At 44.4% G+C, this 13440-nt stretch overlaps 1 long non-coding RNA gene across 1 annotated transcript in view; it reads left to right on the top strand.

The window, feature by feature from the left end:
* Positions 1 to 13440, top strand: part of LOC138467106 (uncharacterized) — a 280174-nt gene that overhangs the window by 218911 nt on the left and 47823 nt on the right. The window contains exon 2 of the long non-coding RNA XR_011268038.1: positions 5398 to 5543. This is a non-coding gene — a long non-coding RNA (uncharacterized lncRNA). The remainder of the gene's footprint in view (positions 1 to 5397; positions 5544 to 13440) is intronic.

Raw genomic sequence — 13440 nt, 5'->3', positions numbered from 1 at the left:
GCCTGATGGGGGTCATGAGCCAGCCCATCAGGGGATACCCAGCATCACCTGCATGGGAGTGAGAGAAAGGGTACTTGTGACTAATTTGGTCATTCCATGTTAGCACTGGCTGTACAGTGTTCATTGGAAAATGCAACTAAACACAAGAAATCATAACTGTAAATGGCATGTGTCATTGTCTATGAACCTCAGTAAGTGAACTTAGGGCTCATCCAGGGTTGGAGTGGGGATGGGGCAGTTGCTGTCACATGGCCCAATCAATGTGAACCTGCACTCTCACAACTCAACCGCAACAGACCACAATTCACTCAATTTGCATTATTGTGTTACCAATGGAAATGGACTGTGCATATACAGTGGCAACAAATACATTTGCCTAATTCGTTTTTTGTGATATAGTGGTATCCCCGGTATGCATTTAATACAGGTCTAAATGTGCATATACATCAGCACCTGCACCCATATGACTATGTCAGATACCCATTGTTAGTACGTGTCACGGGTGAGGGGCTACTTTGCAAGAATATGTCTGGGTGGGTGTTAGCGTGTTGGAATGAAGCTACATTGGAGGAGTCCCACACCTCTCAATCAAATATTGGTGGTAGGCCTTGACACATTCTATTTGAAGGTGTCCCTTGAGGTGACATGACAGGCGTACTGACCTGCATTGTACCTATGGACTGTGAGTGCAGTGAGTATTTATTGAGTGTGGCAGATGGTTTTCTCTCTGGCTGAGCATCATAACTTGTGAATTGCTTTGCATGGTTCAAGTATTTCATGCATTGTCTCTACAGAGTGGTGCATTGTGCTACATGTGGTTTATGTTTTGTGATGTTCCTAATACATGTGCTGATGTGGGCACTTTGTCTATTAAATGCATGGAAACACGGCTGTGAAGGTCTTGCACTTCTGCATGCATTTGCTGTTTTGCACATTCTGTTAAATGACATAAGTCACAGTATAAGGCACCCATTACACTGTGCCTGGTCTTCTTCCATTCAATGTGTGAGGTTTTATGTTGTGCAGGTTGGGTATGATGAGGTTCATTGGTGTAATTCCTCATCTTACTTAGCCTTCTATTGGCCTACCAAATCTCTGTGCACTTCAGTAGATACCTGGCAATGGTTACACGTATTTTGCAGGAGTGATGATGGATTAATGCATGCAGTGTGCACATGTGCTCCTCATGCATGCTATGCTATGTTTGGACAACCCTCATGGCCCTGTGGTTTCACTCACCCAGCAGACAGGTTGCCTATGCTGTTAACTGCCCCCCCACCCCCCAATAATTCAATACCCCTCGTGGCGCTGTGGTTTCACTCATCCAACATCCAGGTACAATTTCCAGCATGTCATGCCATGTAGTGGGGCAGCGTGGAGTTGCGCAGCACCATGGAGTCATGTGTGGAGCCAGGGAATCTTGCACAGCAATGTGTGATTATTTTGCGGGCATCGCACATCATCTATACATTGAGGGAATGGTAAAGCTTCCTGTTGCGGTACAGTACCTCCACAGCATGCCGGACAACCAGCTCCACATGTGTACAGTTGAGCACACCTATTATAGTAGCAATGCCTGCAAGTTAATGGAATGCTATTTTGGTTGCATTCACCTCCTCGATTGTCCGTGGTAGGATAATGTGGTCGCGTACGTGGGACAGGAGTGCATCTAGCACCTGGGTGAGCACACAGGAGAAACAGGGTTGGGAGGTTCCATGCAGCTGCCCCACTGTGTGCTAATAGGTACCTGTGGCAAGGAAGTGCAGCACACACATTACCTTCAGCAAGGGGGATGCCTGTCCGGATATTCATTAGGCTCACCAGGTCATTATGTATGATGTCCACTATAGTGGTGATGGTGTCCCTGTCTAGCCAGTACAGGGTGTGGATCAGAGCAGAGGTTAGATTGAATGGACTGGCCCTGAAAAACAGATTCAAAAGTAACTTAGGTGCATTACATTTATTCCGCATTCAGTCCATTTCATTTGACATGTTTAGAGAGACAGATGTGTGGTAAGAAATATCTCAAAGTAAAGTAGCCACTGTGCGCTGTTTGTTTAGAGAGATTGAATGAATGTTCAGTATTTCAATTTCATACTTTACCATTTTTGAAGCTCAGCCAAAAAAGCATAGTGTGCTATTGTACATAAGGTACCACAGTAGGGCCTGAGCCATCTATTAAGAGTGTATCAAGTCCAGTATTTTGTTTGTTGTCAGTGACCCTTGTAAAAATAATTATCAGGCAGTATGCTGAAATTAGTCTCACCCCTATAAAAATACCCCAACAAGTTACCACAATATTACTTAAGCAATATGCCCCGAGCGGCAGGGGCATTACAGACTCAGGTAATGCACTGGGGCCCGTAGTTATAGGTCCTGAGCAAAGCGAGGGCCTTAACGAAGGCCCTGGGGCATTACCAGAGTCGGTAGTGCCCCCGCCGTGAGGGGCATATAGCTATTAGTACCCCAGCCTGCAAAAACTGCGTGACCGGGGCACGAAAAGCTTTATTTTTTTCCCAAAACACTGCAGCGTTTCGGGAAAAAAGAAAAGACGTCATAGAAAATGGCCACCATGGAAAGGAAAAATGGAGTCCGTTTTCCCTTTCCATGGCGGCCATCGGGAGCAGACGCGCTGAGGACTGAAGTGTTCCCAGCGCTTCCGCTTCCGCTCCCGAAAAAAGAGAAGGTAAGTGGGGTTGGGAAGGCGGAAGGGAGGGGAAAGGGAAAAAAAACGAAGAAATAAAACGTACCTGGGTCCCCGGCAGGGGACGATGGAAGTCTCCAGCCGTGTGGAGGCTCGGAGTGGGGATGGCCCACTCCGAGTCTTCACACGGCTGGAGGCTTTCATCGTCCCCCGCCGGGGACCAAGGCATAGAAGGTAAGTGGGGTGGGGAGGGCAGGGAGGTGGGAGGATGGAGGGAAGGAAAAAAAAGCCTTACCTCTGTCCCCGGCGGGGGGCGAAGGTAGCCTCTCAGCCTTGGGGAGGCTCGGAGCGGGGATGGCCCTGCTTCGAGCCTCCTCATTGGCTGAGGGGCTGCCACACCCCCGCCGGGGACAAAGGCCGACGGAGGGATTCCTGGCCTGGTAACCACTCGGCGAGGGCCAATCAGAATGGCTCTTTCATTCTGATTGCACCCTCGCCGGGTAATAATATGGATTATAAAATAACATCAAATACCACCATAATAAAACCTACCATGAAGTAATAGATAGAATCCCAAAATGTATACTACAGCAGGAAAGCTTCAAGGTGCTGAAGACCTCTGGTTGCAGCAAGGCTGAAAATGCACATATGGACCACTGACATTTTATTGGATTAAGCAAGCAAATACTTGGAAGTCACACGAGAGTATGTTCCAGAAATGCTTAGGAGACGTAGCAGGAGCACAGGGAATGGGTGGGCAGGGACATCAGTAATGGAGGGAAGGTAGGTTTGGAATTAAAGTGAGTGCAGTTTACTGAAAAGGCAAAGGTGCTGCTGTGCAATGGAAGGAGGCAGATAAATGGTAGTAGGGAAAGTGTTAACCAAGGTGGAAGGAGAGGAAGTAGGGATGGGGAGCCTCTGTGTCTTTGCGCTTATACAGTTAAAAAAGGTGGGTGTCCGGAAGAAAGAGGGATGGTGTCATGTGGGTATTGTTATGTATATGAAGGTTGAAGCAGATGGTATATTAGGCTTGTCATTGAAGGTTGGCAGTGTACCAGTCTTTGTATACTTTTTTGAAGGTGTTGAATTTGGGTTCTTGGGAGATGTAGTCTTGTGGTTTGTTACATAGGGTGGCGGAAATGGAAGAGAATGAGTTGCCTCCATGTTTGTTTAGCCAGGGCTTGACAGGAGTAACTTTAGCCTTATTAGATGGCCATAGATATATGTGTGGGATGGCACACTTAAGCATTGATTGGTGGCATGAGGGCCTAGAAGAGTGGATGGACTTGTGGATAATGTTTAGGATTTTGAGTTCTATTTTAGTTTTGATGAGTTTTGATGTGTAATCAGTTACGGGTTTTTAGACCTGGAATGATATGGTCTTAAGCTTTCGGGTCTAGTATGCATCTTACAGTTTTATTTTGGATAAATTGGAGTGTTCGGACTGTTAGTTATTAGTAAGGGAAAAAAACAAGGTCGTTATACCAATGAATCTGAATTACTCGAAATCACTTTCAAAACCATCGAGTTATTGTTGCATAAAGTCAGGGTCAATCAAATGGCCATGATTGTATTCATATTTATAAACCGATACTAGAGACTATGAAGTGGATATCGCCTCAATATAATAGAAGGTTGTCTGCCTCCTCTAATATGGAGTCTTGTTTTAGAAAATGGCAAAAAAAGTTAAGGTTTCAAATATCACTAAACTATTTGCTGTCTGTTTTTTTCAAAAGTTTCCTAACTAGTTCAGGCAATAGTTTTGAAGACATGTCTGAACAAGGGTTAACATTTGAAGCTTGATCTGACAGGAGTCACAGATTCTTAAGTATTGTTGCACAGACTGTGTGATGTGCATCTTTGCACTATGTGTGGTCCGATTGCTTGCTGCAATAACCTGCTTCTCAAAGGTTCGTGAACCTCGCTGCACCGAGCGGTCTGCGGGTGCATTGTGCTTGCAGCCAGCTCTCTTGTGAATGCATTAGTGATACAGGTGTACCCATCACTGATGTAGTCATTGGTTGCAGCCATCTGTATTAGTGCAACTTTGGGATATGCCCTGAATGTTCTTCCTGGCACCAACCGCTTTTTAATAGTGAAGGACCTTAAAGAACCCATCCCTGTAAATTAATTCATTTTTTCTTAAATTCTGAGCTTTGTTCGGGAGTGTGGGTGGGAAACATGAATAGTATGCTTCATGCAAAGCATGGGGGTTTCTATTAATTAGAGGGGAATTCTGTCAGGGCGCCAATATATCCCTGACAGCATTGCACTTACTCTTGCCTCTGCAATCTGACAACACGTCACAGAAAAAGTCACTTGACAGTCCCACCGTGAGGCATCAGATCTACTTTGAAGTCCACCCCTGACAGTGCCTCTACACCCAGGGCCCTCACTTGTGTCTTGCAAATGCATTTTGAGGTTCATGACGTGTTTTATGTGCATATGTGTGTGCATGTTTTACATGCAAATGTCCATAAAGGATTTGGGTATCATGTGCAGCATGGCTGCGCATATTTTACTGTCTGTGCACCTTCTGGTTGGTGTTGTCAATAATATGTGCTTCTTTTGTTACGTATTTATTGTTCTGTTGTTTTTGGGTTTCTTGAACAAGGTGTGCAACATGTCATCCTTCCCCCAATGTACTGCACATTTATTTAAATGTTTGCTTTCTTTCTTTCACTTGTAAAGTATAGAGCGTGCTTGCAGATTCCATGTTACCTATAACCTTTTATATGATTCACGGTCGGCAGGGTTTCCGATCATGAGAGGATAATGCCAGTTTCCGGGAACCTTCTCGTGCAGGTGCTGCTGTAGAGTTGGAGCCATGCCCAGGAGAGTCTACCTGCACCTCATTGGACCTGGGGTGACCATGGGAACCTTCCAGCATCCTCGAATAGTAAGAACACGAATGTAAATCATGAAATGATCATTTCACCTGATTATATAACCAATGAAATGACAACCAATGTTTATGTTTATCTCGACATATTTACAGAGCGTGCACTGCATAACCTAATTACTCTTTAAAATTTTTGACTTGGGGTTTGCCCTGAAAGACATCAGGCGGGGCAAGTAACCTGGGAGCATTTCATTGAATAACTGCCTCCCATCATCTTGGTTTAGGCAGGTGGTTGGCATGTGCTGAGCATGGATGGTATTGTGATATTGTGTAGCAAATCTATATCCTCACTGCGCCACTCGTAACTGCGCCAATGAAAATGTTGACACCAATTACGGCACAGCGCAGTGATCAGATACATCACCCCCCATAATCCATCCCCTACCGCCACCCCACTTACCTTTACTGCAGCGCACTTCTGTGTGCGCTGCCGACACCCTTGTACCCCTGCAGCACCAGTTCCTCCAACTTACGTGGGGCGGTGCAGAAAACGCAGGGTCCTTTTAAAAAAGAATCTGCTTTTTTATGTTTTCCCGCAACCCCTGACTCCAATTACTGTGAGCAAAAAGTGCGGGAGAAACCCCGCAAACCCTGCTCCACTTGGGCACATTAATGGGAGTCCGCGTTCTCTAAAATGCTGACAGCGCAGTAAAAGCGCAGTCAGCATTTTAGAGTCGTAGTAATGGTGTAATTCCCTTGTAGCTTCTCGGCTCCAATGTTGGAGAGCAGCTATTGTTCCTTGACATAGCCCTAAATGCAAAACATACCTCATTGTACTTCCTGTATTTCTGAACTGAGTTTAGCACAATAAAATGCTCATTTTATTCACAACCTCGCTCTGCATTACAGACTAGACCTTCTCCATAACACAGAACGTGATCTGATGGAACCTCCAGCTACAAAACGTTATCTGCCAAATGACTTAATAACCCTTGTGGCATCTTTGCTCTGATCACCCGGACAGCTGTGACAGCTGTGACTTATGACTGCCTGCCTTCTTCCTCAGCGTAGGTACCTGTACACTGTGCCTGGCAGCTCAGTAATTGATATTATCAGGATTAAAAGATAGACCACATAAGCAGGATTCTAAATCTCCAGATACTTTTAGTGACCTTGTATCTCAGGTTTTTCTCAACAGCCACTGATGTATTCTAATTGAAGATGTTCATATTTAATTGACAAATGTTTCCCTCTCTTGGATTAATCCCATTGGCCTTGCAAACAACCAAGACTCAGGGCATACAATGGATCAAAGATTTTTCTCAGAATCTATTTCTATAGAGCCTCCTTTTTCTCTTCGTTAATCTGACTATTTTGGAACCCGCATGCTCTGCTTCTACCAAATTCTCGAAAGGAGCAGCCCAGGGACCGAAGACTTAACAAATAATAATAAGAAATTGAAAACTTGTCATTGAAAAAAAAAAACGTATCCCATTCTCCAAACAACCCCAGTGGGCTAGACGTTACAGTTGCATTAGATGAAATTTCACCAAATAATTTTGTACTATTGGTGCTTAACATCTTTAAAACCATTGAAGTACACATTACTCTTTGGAATAAATAAATACATGAATACTTTAGGCTCCTGCATGTAAATAAAACTCTGTTTAAGGCAGAAAATGTATGCCTGTCCTCATACATTGCGGAATCCCATACATAACACCTCATAGGAGATGCTCATCATTGAAAAGGGGCTCTCTGACTGTACCACGTCATCATCCACTTACGTAAAACTCTGAGCTGAATTAAGGGGCTATTTTATCATCATTTTTATGAGACTAAATAGTAATCTTTGCCATGCAATTAACATTTTATTTTTTTGTTTAAATCATGGACCTATTTCGAGAGTAACAGAGCTCTGTACAGAACGTGGGCAGCCTGCATTTGGGCTGGCCCCTTTTAACAGTAGCTCATTACTGTGAGGTCTGTGCTTTGGTATGTGCGTCCACTGGAATTTGTCCGTGGTCAGGTGTTGTTGAAAGAGCTGTGTTTTGAGAGATTTGTGAAATTGAAGAATTGTGGGGGCATTCCGAGGCGACACCAGGATCAGAGCCTCTCTGAACTCATCATCAATTACTTGCTCTGACAAGATCTAAGGAACCTCACTTACACTTTTTAAACCCTTGAAAATCGCTCAAACTTATCAATTCATCACATTTAGAAAGGTATTTAGCTGTCCATTTAGATACCCACATGATGCTCGCCCTCCCAGCTTTCCCTGGAAATCAGGAAGGATATTTGTTTCATTATAAACTCCTCACTCAATTCTGGTTTAGTGAAGGAACAATGGCCATTCCATTCTTAAAAAGAAAACAATGTAACACGATCCTATCTTCCCAGCACATTTTTCGTCAGTCTCACAGCTCCCATTTATGGCTGAACATTTGAGCGACATGTTTTGACCAGTACTTGTGTAATCCTAAAGTCTACTTTAAATCCAACAAGGCAGAGCTCAACCTGGCATGGACACAGAAACTTTGCTGGGTTGTGTCTTAGATAACCATGGCAGAGTGGTTGATAATGGAAATACTGCTTCCTTAGTCTTGCCTGACATCTTGGTGGTATTCAGTGTTGGGATCATTAACATCTTGTTGAGAATCACAGGAGTATGAGCTGTCAAAGTACTTTTTTGATCAAGTCATTTCTAATTAGTCACTACCTATCCATTGCATTGCAGAACTTCAAGTCGCATCCATTACAAGGTCGTATACTCCAGTGCTCTGCCTTCCCACACTTTCTGTTCAATTGACACACAACCCCTGACTATGATCGTAGTAATCACACCCCAAGGAGGTCCGAGTGAAGCAAAGTCCTTGTCAGTGCTGCGGGTCATTACCAGTCTGTATGCCCCCAGATGGGGTGTGATTGCTATTTCCACCCTGGGGTTTGCCCGGATGCAAATAGTTTTTTTTTCACAGGAGATGGGCTCGATGGTATTGTGTGAACCAATCTCTTGAGAAAAAAATATGTCTGCCACCATTGGACAAGGGACCTAGTCCTTTTTCTATGACCATGGATCACAAAGCTCTGGTCCAGCAGGAAAGTGGGGGATGTTGTGGGGTGGGAAAGGGTATGTTTTCTTTTGGGCCGGAGGGTGGGGAGGCAACAGGGAAAGGCACCTTGTTGCCTGCCCACATAAAAACAAAGAAGGCAACACCTGAAGAAGGGCACAGGTGTCTGGAAACGGTTGGTGGAACACTATGTATTCTCACCCGCTGTTCCAGCCACCTGATTGACTGAGTGCCCTCCCTCATGTGTGAATAATGAAGCATTCACCTCAAATTTTTAGTTTAGGCTGAAAGTTGGCAATGTGATCTTGGCCAAAATATGACTAGTGTGTGATGCAGCCTTCGGATGCCTGTAAATATAAACATAATTTCAGTTTGCTATTCCCTTCCTCTGTAGCATTCATCCAATCAGGTTTTTTTTGTTGGTAATCCTAATGTAACAGCAGACCCAAATTGGATGAATGCTCATGTCACTCCATTCATAACACTTCACCTGGTGCCTCCTCCCCATCACAGCCGCATACTTAAAATAAAAGTACACATTTGTCATAAGTAATCATCAATGTGCTATTTATAGATTTGCATCCATTTGTCGAACAAATATCCCTAAAAACATGTGCTGTGGAAGTTGGAGAAGGTTGGTGACATGCAGTTGAACTGTACGGTTGGTGGAGGTTCAGCGGAAGGGGGGTGGAGTAAGCAGATTGGCCAATTAAAAGAGTGAGCTGACCTGCTGCATCATAGCTTCCATGGTTTCTCATGCTAATTTTGGGCTGCCTCACTGCCTGGTATCATTACTTTTGTGACTCAGACCTTTTACCAGGGGTTTGTGAAAGTTTCTTTTTTTCTAAAGTACTACTTCTCAGTAGGCAGGCCTTCATGCTGGTGTCTGTGTAGTGTGGCACTGATGACGATGTATACACTGGGCACGTGCATCATGAAAGTGTTTTACAGTGGGAATTCTGGCAAGCATTGTGAGGATAGGCATCATAAAGTTCTTTAGAATGGGGATTCCGGCTCATGTTTTTGGCACATCATAATGAAAGATGTAAAGCATATATTGTGATTGCAGTATTACGGACATTTTACATTGGCAATGCAACCACATATTGAGGCTTTGACATCATGAACATGTTCTACAGAGAAAATGTTGACGTATAGTGTCGGTACTGGCATCATTAAAATGTTGTAAAATACTCCTGCGCACTGTTGGTGACCTGGAGTGTATTGTTATCTTTCATTGTTACCCTGCTGACAACCACTATATATTGCATGCCTTTATACCCCATTTGTCTCAAAAGTTAAGCTCGAAATGCACCATTTGAAACCACCTTACATAGTACCCTCTCGCTACCCACAGTCTCTCAAGGTTGTTCAGGGAACCATCAATGCCCCTCTCCATTGAATGTGTCCGCCACTACTAATACAGACTTTATCAGACTAATGGGGCATCCTTCGGAGCCAGCCTACCACCTTGGAACCAAAAGCTGCCTCCACCAATGTGTGGTTAGTACCCAACTGCGTACATACTGGGTAGGACAGGACAGTTTCTGGAATGAGGAGCTGAAACACGGCCTTCAATATGTCCACACATTAAAACTGTGGGAACTAGAATGGTGGGCTTCTGCTGGAAGACCTTCATGCCTCCTGTCACATTTCAGCCTTTCATTAAGTTGACACCTGCACCATCAATCGTGTAGATTCCCACCCTGTGTCACATATGCTTACATGCTTCCTGTGCATGCTAAACAGGTGGGACACCTCACAAAGCACTGCTGTGCGCTTCACACTGCTGCCATCACACTGACTCATTCACCCATCCTCACATTCTCATTCACTCAGCCTCACATTCATTCACCCATCCCTACATGCTCACGATCTATACATTCTTACACTGCTGTGTGCCATGAAACTCGGATTCATTCATCCATCATCAAAATCTTGCATTCATCCCTACCGCAACATTCTATTACCCGTTTATTAATGCATTGATGTATTCATTAAGTCATTGTTGGTTTGTATGGTGCAAAAGAAATGCAGAGTTGCTTTGTGATGCCCACAGCATTTACCTTTCCTCATAATCATTCATTCACACATAACTCCTCTCCCTCGCAGAGCCATTCATCCTCACCTTTGTATTCATTCCGCCACCCACCTTCTCTGCATGTTCTGTCTGCTTTCCCCTTCATGTGTTGGTTTGCATGAACTCGGAAAATGTTTTCACCATCCAGTGTTTGTCTTGGTCATGTCTTGTTTGCACGCATGCTCGCAATACGTGCATTCGTTCGGTAGCTCGAAAACAATGTATCTGTTGGTGCAGACATATTTAATGTGTCTCTCTACTATATACTTACAAATGGATCTGCATGAATATATTGAATCTAAGCTGCAATAAAACAGAAACACGAGTGTGCCTTAAAGATCCTGACATACTGGCAGCCTCTTATTAGCCACCTTGCATGAGTTCATGCCCAAAGACATTCATAATCATAAAAAATGTTGCCACCACAAATATCTTCAATTGCACTGTCCTCCTTTGATCTGGGAGGGGATTGCTGGTGGGCGACACCTTGGTGGGCGAAATAATTCTGCATCTGCTAAGTCCCGATACTGCACTGGTTACCTGGCCACCCATCTGATCTCGGGCCCAAGCCCTGCCAGTTGCACGCCTGCCCTGCCTCCCTGGAAACCCCTGCACCTGGGGACTGTTTTCTGTATGCCTACAGTCCCCCCACCAGCACTTATGTCTGCACTCACCCTGCACTTGTCCACCTGCTGGCTGTTCTTTTATTTATATTTTAATTTATTATCCCATGTACTGCACTTTTCCCTCCCTCTCCTTTTCCCCCTTCCCTTGCACTTGCACGATATGAATGACACCTGGCCTAGTCAGATCGTTGTATATCTTCCCTCTATTCCCCCTCCCTTGCCTCGTCACGCCTTGAAACACTTGTGTATGGCACGTTATAAATGCCACGTCATATCATATCATATCATCTGAGCTGTATTCATTTGCATCTGAATGCTGCACCCTGTTATCCTTGTTATCTAATCCCACAAAATTCATCTATGCTCATCCCATAACTCCCTGTACATCTCTATTCTTCTGGTACGATAGTTTTGAAGGAGCAATCTTAACAGGAGGAGCAGGAGGTGGTGCCCAGAAGCATGATGTTCAGCAGTAGGATCAGCCCTTGTGGTGGAGGCACCCTGCCATGCAATGGGACAGATTCAGCATTCGCCTGCTATTGGGAAGAAAGCCAGACAAGTGCTAGAGTCCCTAGCCAAATTCCAGGGGGGTTGCTAGATCTGGAAAAGATCTGGGGATGTGCGAATTTTGGGACTGTCGGGACTGGGGGCTAGCTAGCCTTTTTGGCTGTAATCCCTGAGCATCTATCCGGGGCTACGAATCAAAATATCTGGGGCTGTAGCCCCTGATACCCCCCCAACCCTAGCAACGCCTCTGCCAAATTCCATTTGGGTCAAGAGATGTCTCCTTTAATTACACCACCGACTACATGGTATTTTGATGGTTTATAGTCATTACGTCGAATGTCATGAAGTCGAAGTTCATAAAATCGAAAAAAAATGTCGGAAAAAAAAATCAAATTTCTTTTTTACTATGTTTTTATTCGAAATGGGGGGGTTTCCCCCAACGCCCCCTTTTTTTATTTTACCCCTTTTTTTTATCGCGGAACCCAAAAAAAAAATTTTTTTTCAACATTTTGTTTTTTCGATTTTATTGTAATTCGACTTTATTAATTTGACTTTATGACTGCACACCATTTTGATAGTGTACAACCATATTCATCTGTGGCAGAGTGTAATTGACACAATTACATAGACACAGGTAATTGTATTTACGTTTCTTTATTGGCGAGACCCCGCAGCCTCAAGCTACGGCTCCCCTCGCTCAACGGCTCCTGCGGAATGTTGATTCTGAACGTAGATCAACATTCCACACGATGCCTATGCACGAGCCCGTGCGTATTACAACATATCCTCTTCCCTTGGATAAAAATATTTACAATTTTCTTAGTAATGGAAGATGAAACAACATAACATGACATGTCATAAATGCCACCTCCTTTAACCATATAACCATTCAAGAATCATGGATAATATTTAATGTCCTCCACTCTTACAAACATAATCCCTAAATCTTATGGGACGTCCACAGCTCCTACCCATGCGATCCCTATTTTGAACTAGCTCAGGTTCCTGAGACATAGCATTCTGAGCTTCCACATTTACTTGTGGATCCACAGGACCTTGGCTTGGTACCCCCTCTTGCTGTTCACTCCCAATGGATTGAGACACCACAGGATTATAATCCATCGCTGTTTCCTGTGTTTCCTCCTCCCACTCCACACCATCCTTATCCTCACTTCCACGTCCATCCACCGCCACACGCCTCTTACTCCACACAGAGCCATCCTCCAAATGCACATATCCTTTTCCCACTTTAATAACCTTCCTCGAGGGCATAAAAGTGCTGTACCCTTTATGAACTAATCTAGGATTCTTTATGTACACCTGATCCCCAGGCTTTACATTCAACTCCTTCCTACTCCTTTGTGAGGATTCCATAGTCTGCTGGCGCTCTATAATGCTACGATGTATTGCTTGCAAATCCATCTCGCATGGGCCACCGCCCCCCATAGCCAATGTCCTCAACCTTGTACCTGCCTTCCTGCCCCTCATTAGTTCAAATGGAGATCTTCCCGTTAGCACGGCCGGAGTCCTCCTATATGCAGCCAAATATTGTGTCACCACTTCTTGCCACTTCCAACCATTGGCCAACGCCAATTGTATGGCTGACTTAATCGTGCCATTAGCCCTTTCAACCAGCCCATTTGCCGACGGATTATACAAAGCTGTCCTAT

Source organism: Ambystoma mexicanum, chromosome 4q (assembly GCF_040938575.1).
Source record: "Ambystoma mexicanum isolate Mex_15411 chromosome 4q, UKY_AmexF1_1, whole genome shotgun sequence".
Taxonomy (NCBI): Eukaryota; Metazoa; Chordata; class Amphibia; order Caudata; family Ambystomatidae; genus Ambystoma; species Ambystoma mexicanum.
Note: the sequence above shows the minus strand (reverse complement) of the source record. Positions and strands in the feature narration are given on the sequence as shown.